Source organism: Pygocentrus nattereri, chromosome 19, assembly GCF_015220715.1.
Source record: "Pygocentrus nattereri isolate fPygNat1 chromosome 19, fPygNat1.pri, whole genome shotgun sequence".
Classification (NCBI taxonomy): domain Eukaryota; kingdom Metazoa; phylum Chordata; class Actinopteri; order Characiformes; family Serrasalmidae; genus Pygocentrus; species Pygocentrus nattereri.
Genome location: NC_051229.1, coordinates 26,786,985 through 26,797,200, shown reverse-complemented (window position 1 = coordinate 26,797,200; position 10,216 = coordinate 26,786,985).

Below are 10,216 nucleotides of genomic sequence, written 5' to 3'. Positions count from 1 at the left end.
CACACACACACACACACATATATATATATATATATATATATATATATATATATATATATATATATGAAATAAGCATTCCTGCTATTGACAGTTCTCTAAAAGCCTAGTTGGCCCCTGACACTTACTACTAATCCTGCTTTGCATGCAAAGTGCTTTGTGTAGCTTTCCTGACCAGCGTATGTTTTTCTCTCCATGCATTGTGGACACTATTACAACTGTTAGAAATTGTGCTAGTCGTCTGAAATAGACAACACACGGAGATGTATTAAACAGGCAGCAGTGGAGCCAGAGATGTTTGTTTATGTGTATATATGTCTGTTGTTTTTTTTCAGCCCCCCCTATCCCTGACCACACAAGGCCACCCGCTACCACTGAGGTCAAAAGGTCAGGGGTCACGGAGAGGCATGCCTGCTGCAACTAATTACTCTCTGGGCCAATAACGTCTCTTCAGCCCACAGACAGAGGAAGAGGATTATGGTGAATATCTGTGGAGGTTATGAGGAGGGTCTGAGAATATCCTATGGAAATGTCTAGCGTGTCGGAAATGAAGAAGGTAAAAACAAGGTCCTGCGTGTTTTTGAAACCCATGCCGAGAGCTAAACCTACAGAATCTACAATTCCAGTACTGGCCTCGTGTAGCTATTAGTGACCACAGTCAGGAAAAAAGGAAAAAAACTTCTCTGTAATAATAGCTTTATAAGAGAAGGAACATTAAATTAGGTTAATATGCTGATATTCTGATAATTCTAAGTAATTTTGGACCATTTCAATTGATCCATTCATCGTGAAATATTCAGACACTGTGAATGACAGCTGCTTTTTCCACATTGTGTAAATCAGTCATATGCAAAACTTTAATCACCCCAAACGAAAATTAAAGTTTTCTTTATTTTCTAAGTCAAACTAAGTTCAACAAGGATGTATGTACTGAATTGATTCTGGGCATTATTTTTGTTATAACTTAATTTCGTTATGCTGTTATAAACATTTCAGAATATTCTGTATCTCTGTATATCTGGACACATAAAATATACTAGTTTCTTATTAATGATTTGAAATTGAACTGTGTACAAACTAATTGTTTTGTATTGTGGAACGTGTGATTTCAAGCTTGTGAACAGCAGTGTATGTCTGTGTGCCTTTATGCCAGCAGTGCTGAGGGTGGTCTTCCTTACGTTAGTGTGCTGTGTGTGTGGTTTGGTGCGCTGAGTTTCAGGGCCGTTTGCTGTGGTCAGTGCTGGCAGTATCAATCACCTTCTGTGCAAACTAACAGTCTGGAGTGGAACATGTGTTCAGTGTCGCAGCTCAGCTGAGCTAACAAGATGAGACTTGGTTGAGTGTGTGTAAAGTGGTCTGGTTTATCTCACACTCTGCTCTAATACACACACACTGCTGTACTGCACACATTGCAGATCTTATGGAATTTCAGTGGAAATCACCTACATTGAATTTAAGTTCTAATTAGGCTTTGTCCTTTAAGGAGAACTGATCTTCCCTGTAAACCTGTTGTACTTTCTTCAGCGCATTCCGGAGAAGTTAACCGTCTTAAAAGTCTTGAGGGCTATATGCTTTAGTATATGGGGACATTATAATGCCTTTATAATTCTTTTGTTAAGTCTTGAAAAGCCAGTAGATGGTGATTGTTGCTAATTACTATTTTATTAAGCAATAACTAGGGTGAATTAAGCATTTTGCAAAGCATTTATAACAGTATATTTAAGCCTTATCAGAGAGGTAATTACTCTGTATTTGGCTGCTTATTGCTTTTTGTGACCCTTATTTGTCTGACAATGGGGAAATTTTACCTCCACATTAAACCCATCCATGCAGTGAAACACCACATACACACTAGTTAAGACACACACTAAGAGTGGTGGCAGCCCTATCCGCAGGGCTTGGGAAGCAGTTGGAGTTTAGGTGTCTTGCTCAAGGGCACCTCAGTCACAGACTGTCAGCTTGGAGGATTGAACCGATTGCCATTCTGTACCATGAGTGGTTGACCAATAATATTGACCAATAAAATCATAGTATTTTTCCCTACCTCTCCTCCTGATTTCAGCCAGATGTGTGTCAGAAGGTGAGTAGTCCTTTATGAGTAGTCCAAGCCTGACACCATGTTTGTTTTAGAATTGCCTCTATAAATGTCCAATCAAGTCCAAATGTTAAAGATCATGGACACAATTATTGAATAGCCTGAATATCCGGTGTCTTTCCAAACCACATTAATGAAGAACAAGACATTCTGATTTCCAATTCACAAAAGGAAAGATTTACAGATGATTCTTGGCTGGGATTTACACTTTTGGGAAAAAAGAAACTTTGTAATTGTCATAGAACCTTCCATGATCGGTCTCTTTTGTGGCATCAATCCAATAAACCCTTCTTTCCCCTTTTAGTTTTGTAAGACTGTCAGATGTTATAGCATTGGGAAAAGCGATACCTCAAAACTAAGCCAAAGAACAGCTGCATCAGTAAATGCATCGTAATTTTCTAAGACATCAATATATTACAAAACAATTTGGAGATACTGTTTGACTGCCAGAAAGATCCATTAACATCAATCAGTTCACAGTGTGCCACACGTTGAAACATCACTAACTCTGAAACTCTCAATGCATTCTTTATGAAGTGATTATCTACAGTGCCAAATGAAAAAAAAATAGCTAATATATCTTCTCCTGGGACAGGAATTGAAAGCCAGAACTTGGGGAAGTTGTTCCTTTCTTCAATCCAGGACCAGCATGCTCCTTTTCCAGAACTTTATCCAGAGGTGGAAATTTTTTACACTATACCAACCACTTCACCTTCTAACTTCTAACATCACAGTATTATTATTTGTCTGAAACTACAGTATTACATATATATATATATATATATATATATATATATATATATATATATATTTATAACCACGTTTCCAAAAACGTTGGGATGATGTTCAAAATGTAAATAAAAACAAAATGCAATGATGTGCAAATGATTTGAACCCTAAATATCATTGAAAATAGTACAAAGACAACATAGTAAATGTTGAAAAGGAGAAATTTTATTGTTTTTGAAAAATATATGCCCATTTTGAATTTGATGTCATCAATGTTGGGACAGGGGCAACAAACAGCTGGTAAAGTTGTGTAATGCTAAAAAAAAAAAAAACACCTGGTGGTGGTTAATTGAAAATGGGTTTTTCGTATGATTGGGGAGGCTCCCAGAGAGACTGAGTCTTTCAGAAGAAAGACCATGAAATCAATTAGTGCAGCAATTTAATTAATAATGTTTCTCAACATAATATATAAAGAACTTGGAGATTTCATCATCTACAGTACATAATAACATTAAAAGATTCAGAAAGTCTGGAGAAATCTCTGTATGCAAGGGAACACATCACTTCATCCACAAATGCAAGTTAAAACTCTAAAACATAAAGAAGAAGCCATATATAAACAGGATCAGGAAATACTGCCACCTTCTCTGGGCCCAAGCTCATTTAAAATGAACTGAGGGGTGATCATCAAATAAAAAGTACTTTATATTTGGGAGAAAAGAGAAGATCAAGTTCAAATTGGACAAATAAACTACAAGAGTCTGAGAACAATGGAACCCCAGAGCACTCAGAACTCAACATCACTGAGTCTGTTTGGAATTACTTCAACTGTGAGGAAATTGCACCCAAATACTAGGACTGAACTTTGGAAGTGCTTCTGTGTAATTTTCTGTTGAATATATGTTTTATTTATGCTCCATATTTATTTATCCTGCTGTAGAAAATGAATAATGCACTTAATACCTGTTTGACTGGAAGTTAAATAGATAAAGGGTGCTCTATGACTGTAGCACAGTACTGTATTGTGGTAGAAATTCAGCTTGCAATGAACAGAAAAAGTCTTTTTTTCCCAAAAAGGTCAGATTGCATTACTAGGAGCCAATAAGTTCTCACGATTACAAATTCACTGGAATTCACTCAGTCGTGAGGGTTTGAGTTCTAGCTGTTTTTTTTATTCATGAAATCCAACCAGGAGATTCACTTGTGGGTCAATTTCCTTTTCATTCACTTTCGTTTGTGAAAACAAACCAGCCTGAAAGTACTAGAGGTTATGTAACCATGATGCCAGCAGATGAATGGAGAATGAGATGGAGACCTAGTGAAATAGTTTGGTCCTGACCCAATAAAAGCAGTCATCCAGATGGAGAGACACATGAGATCCTGGAGGATAGTCTGGTTCCGACCCAATGATAATAGGCTAATCCTTTTGTGTGGCACTTTTGTGAGTCCTTTTGCTCATTGTCCGGTTGTGGTTATGTTAAATGTGATCACTGCTCTGTTGGGTTGAACCTGGCTTATGGGATGGAGCATATAAATGGAGTTCAATGACCCGTGGCTGCTTCGCTCCAGCTTTACGCAACAGCCTGCGAGTTAGCAAGGGTTAGCCAGGGCTAGAACCTACACAAGCCCCTGTTTTAGCCTTCTGCTGCTGGTCATTAAAGCACTTTATTGCAGGGCTAAGCCTCATTGCTATCTGCGAGTCACCCTGGTAACAGAACAAACAGTCTTAATGCCTCCATTGAGCAGATGAAGACTTAGAGGTTTATGAACCTCAGGCTGGGTTAATTAGCACCCGTTTTCTCAAAAGCCTTAGAGCTGGATATCATCATGAGGTACTAGGGTGAGTATTAGCTGATAGAAACTTAAAGAAGATGTATGATTCAAAATCATATTTACAATATGTTCCCTTTACCCTAAATACCATCAAGCAAACATACAGTATCTTTGATCATTTGATCTGCAATCATAGATGGGAGCTCAACTCACTCATTCAGTGACTTGGATTCACATGTTGACCTGACTTGAGACTCTACTTGGACACATGCTTAATTCAACCTTGTAACTTGACTCAGACTAAAGAAAAAGTATAAACTATAGTGAATTAAAGGTCCCTCTAACTTGTGTTTCTAATAGTGTGTGTGTAATTTTGCCTTTTTTATTATGATCATACACAGTATTGGGGTGACATTCCATGCCTGTTTATACTTTTCGAAAAGGAAAAGTGTTAAAAGTTTCGAGTATTATACCAGAGATGAAAGAAAGTTAAACTCGCTTTGGCCTGGAACGAGTTATGGGAAAAGGTCCTGTGAGTTGTTGTGACCATGGACTTGAGGAGAACAAAGTGCTTTGGTAAATATGGTGGTTAAAGGATATAGGAAAACCTACCAATGGCTAATTTGGATTTAGTTGTCAGTTAATCTACTTGAAATTTTTTAAGCACTGCATTTACTGTGTGTAGCGCTTCAGTTCTTGTCACGCTTGGCTCCTCCCACTCCTACATGTGCTTTTCTGTTTACTTTTTATCGTCCATGTGCTTCTTTGTTTGGTTTCCTCCCGGTTCTGCCCCTTGTTTCCACCCTTGGCTGTTTCCACCTGTTTTCCACCTGTGTCTTGTGAACCCTTGTTAGCCCTCTTGTATTTAAGCCCTGTTTTCCTTATTCTAGGGCTGGTCTTTGTTTGTGTGGTTTGTTGGTTATACTGGTCAAAGTGTATGTATTGTTTGAAGAGTTTTGTTTATTTCTGGTCTGTTTGGAGTTCTGTGTTCATTTTGTCGTTTCTGTCCCTCCTGCTCTCTGTATTGGCCATTTGAACCTGGACTATCTTGACCCTGATTTTGGATTTGCCCATAATAAATCTCTCTTGTCTCTGCACATGCATGCGCCTCAACGTTGCTCCCCATCATTACGTCATTACTGTATGACCTCCCTACAATGCCTGGGCATGCTCCTGATGAGGTGGCGGACTGTCCAACTCCTGGACAGTCTGTGGTGCAATGTGGCGTTGGTGGATGGAGCGAGACATGATGTCCCAGATGTGCTCAATCGGATTCAGGTCTGGGGAACGGGTGGGCCAGTCCATAGCTTCAGTGCTTTCATCTTGCAGGAACTGCTGACACACTCCAGCCACATGAGGTCTAGCATTGTCCTGCATTAGGAGGTACCCAGGGCCAACCGCACCAGCATATGGTCTCACAAGGGGTCTGAGGATCTCATCTTGGTACCTAATGGCAGTCAGGATACCTCTGGCGAGCACATGGAGGGCTGTGCGGCCCTCCAAAGAAATGCCACCCCACACCATTACTCACCCACTGCCAAACCGGTCATGCTGAAGGATGTTGCAGGCAGCAGATCGCTCTCCATGGCATCTCCAGACTCTGTCACGTCTGTCACATGTGCTCAGTGTGAACCTGCTTTCATCTGTGAAGAGCACAGGGCGCAAGTGGTGATTTTGCCAATCCTGGTGTTCTCTGGCAAATGCCAGCATCCTGCACGGTGTTGGGCTGTGAGCACAACCCCCATTTGTGGATGTCAGGCCCTCATACCATCCTCATGGAGTCAGTTTCTAACCATTTGTGCAGACACATGCACATTTGTGGCCTGCTGGAGATCATTTTGCAGGGCTCTGGCAGTGCTCCTCCTGTTCCTCCTTGCACAAAGGCGGAGGTAGCGGTCCTGCTGCTGGGTTGTTGCCCTCCTACGGCCTCCTCCTCGTCTCCTGGTGTACTGGCCTGTCTCCTGGTAGCGCCTCCAGCCTCTAGACACTACCCTGACAGACACAGCAAACCTTCTTGCCACAGCTCACATTGATGTGCCATCCTGGATGGTTGCACTACTTGAGCCACTTGTGTGGATTGTAGTGTCTTGGATATCTTGGATACTTGGATATATCAGAGACTTGAGACTCAGAATTGCACTTCAGAGACTCAAAACTCAGACTCACACTTCAGAGAATCAAGACTGAGTTTAGAATCACACCCCAAGAAACTCAAAACTCAGATACACACTGGAGACTTGAACTCAAGACTTGACTCAAATCAGACTCAAGACTTGACTGCTCACACCAGAACCTTGAGACTTGATTCAGACTCACACCTCCAAGACTTGAGACTCAACTAAGAGACATGAGCTCCATTTAACAAGGACTCTACCATGAGGGCATCAAGAAGCTCTGTTATGCTATGGTGGGGATGCTTTGCTGGCATGTTTTGGGTTCACTTGTCTCCTTAGAGAGAAAGCCCACTGTAAATGAATCCAAAGTCATTCTGACAGCTCATATCATGCTTATATAAAACTTCTTTATACCATGAAACATGTCAATCCTGATGGAAGTTGTCTCAGAAGGGGTCACTGAATGGTGTGATGACTATGAAAATGGTGTAAATCACAGGCTGTGAACATCACAGTCCCCAGATCTGACCAGCTATAGGAGATTTTGGAACAATGTGTTAGACAGCACTCCACCACCATCATCTAAGCACCATAGATTGGCTGACTGCAGACATGTAGGTGAGAATTGTGCAAATTAGATTTGTAGCCATGTTATGACTTCCTTGTCCTGGGAAAACATAGCCTAGAAAAAGTAGATTAGATATGAACAATATGAAAGAGCTGACTACTGTATATCTGCTGTGGGCCAAAATGGAAAGAGGGCAAAAATCAGTGGTGGAATTTTGATTGGAGTGGTTAATTATGTTCTTTAGTACAGAGGAATTTGAGGTGAATTAATGTATAAGCATGTTGGACAGAACTGATTCCACTTAAAACAGCAAACACAGTATCTCCCCACTGACCACCTAGATAAGAATGTTTTCAACTTTTGCCATATCCCAAATTAAGCTTGGAAAGTTTTCACAAGGCTTAATAATTATATTGATTTGGTTAAAAGTGCTCTTGTATCCTTGTAGCTGTATAGTTAGTGCAGACCACCAGTTGCAATAATGGTCACCATACTTAAAGGTGCTGGAACTACTTTTCTTGTGAAAGGAAATGTCAATATTACAAACACGCCCTTGCTGTACAAGTTTTGGTACATGTTTTCCTTCACTTTGTAAAGGCAATAGGACACTAGTGTTGTATAGAAGCAGAGAAACACTGGTAGTGTGTTATGGTGACTGAGACACTGAACGCGATGACCTAGTGCAACTAAATCTTACATCATTCACCACCGCAAGTATTCTATTGCTTAAACATCTAAGCCAGTAGAAACTGGTTCTATCCATCATAATGATAATGAGCAGCCTGTGATCGCAGTGTGGGTTTCAATTGTTTATAGTGCATAAACTTCAAAACCAGACAGCAGCTGATTTGTTCATACAGTTTCAGATTACAAAAGTGAATCATCATTAAATACACTTCAGATTCCATAGGTTTGCATTGTGACGTCAATGTGACTAGTCGCTTTTGCTTATTTATATTGCCCTGAGTGTGTGGGTGCTGTTTTAACTTTAGAAAGTTGGTATCCTGGTTGCCTTAAAATGCATTGTGTTCATTTAAGTCATTATAAGAAGATAAACAGACTATGAATCTGTTTTAACTGAGCTTAATGTTTGAAACAAGACAGCTTTGCTACTTTTTAATGTGTTTATATGTGCTTGTTATTCCTTTTCGGATCAAAGCCTTTAATCTCCAGAATGGTGACTTTAGAGGAGAAGGTACTTTGAATGGGAGTTAATGGAACAAGACTTTGTTCCAAGCACTTTTGAGATATATCTTTTGGTCTGTTCATCATGAAATACATTAACATAACACATATAGAACATTATTATTATTATTATTGTTGTTGTTGTTATTATTATTATTATTATTATTATTACAGGACTGTTCAAAGTTAGAAAACCTAAACAAACTACAGTTTTAAAAAGATAATGACTTCAGTATGTTTTTATGTTGCATAATGTTTTACTCCACTCGACTGCAGCACACAGCAGTTCCTGATTAGTGTTTGTGACGTGAAAGCTCTGTGTGAGTGACTGAGTCACAGGTGCAGGAAACACTCTTTCTGTCTCTGCCACATGCACACGCACACGCACACACACACACACACACACACACACACACGCACACGTACACAGACCAGCCTGCAGGCAGCGGTGGAAACACATGCAGTGTGTGTAGTTTATACCCATGAAATAATGAGGTAAAAGTAACCATGCACTGAGTAAAAAGGACCCAGGTCTAAACTATTTCAGTACCGAGTGACTTATATAATTCTAGCAGAACTTGTAATACCAGCATACTGGTAATTGATTGGCTCTCTTTTTTGAGATACTTTTGGTCTAGAGTAACACTCTAAACCTCCACATAAGAGATGTGAGTAACAGCTACTGCTCAACCAACAGAAAAGAATAAAATTAAATCTAACTACAGTGTGCTAAATATGAAACACTACAGAGGAACTGAGGAAAATGTACATTACTGCATATATATATATATATATATATATATATATATATATATAAACCCTATACCAGCTAGATTAGTTTTACCAGAGGAGGTCCAGTAATGCCATGTGTACATGATCTGACTGGCTGATTTGTGAGGGATAAAGGATCTGTGTAGTGTCCCCAAATTACCCCAAACAGGTAAATTACCCCAAACAGGTAAAAACTTATGTCACCATTATGCAACAGACACCACACTTCAGAACAATAATAATAGGTTTGTGTGGCTAAAATTCTCCAGATATAAAACTGGATCAGAGGAAACTTTATATTTCATTTCAGTGTGGAGTGCCACACTTGATCAATGGCCGTCTGAAATGTTGGTGCATAATCAGAGCATATGGAAGGTAATATAATACCAAATTGTTGTGGATTTCAGTAGTCTGGTCATGAAGCTGAAGATAAAGGAATTGGGTAAAATCAAGCTCAGTTAGATGTTAGCATTGTCTTCAGGTCACAAAAAAGAAAAAAAGTAGGTTCCATTTTCTGTTAACTGGCTTTGTTATTACATTACTAAGTTATCAATTAGAAAATGATTACTGTTGGTGAGGAGCTCTGAGCCTACCTGTCCCCACTCATTGTAGGATATAATGCCATTTTGGGAGACTGAACCCAGCCTATGGAGTTGGAAAGTCTTGTGTCTTATTTCCAAATATTCAATACTTGTACTCTTATTACATGTCTATGAGAAAAAGCATATCTTTTTACACTTTTATTTTGTCCTTCAAAGGCCATATGATTTTTCTCATGTTTTATTTTCCTTTTGCCAGTTGAGTTCCTGTGAAAACCATTTTTCTTTTATTTTTAATAAAATTCCCATTCAAAATGAAACTGCCCATAAATTCTAAGTCATCTTTACATGAGAATCAGTTCCACATATGTTGGTACACGTTCCACTGATGGGAAAAGTACCTTGTGTAGAGGATGACAAACTTCCTTCAATGGACACTGCTCAA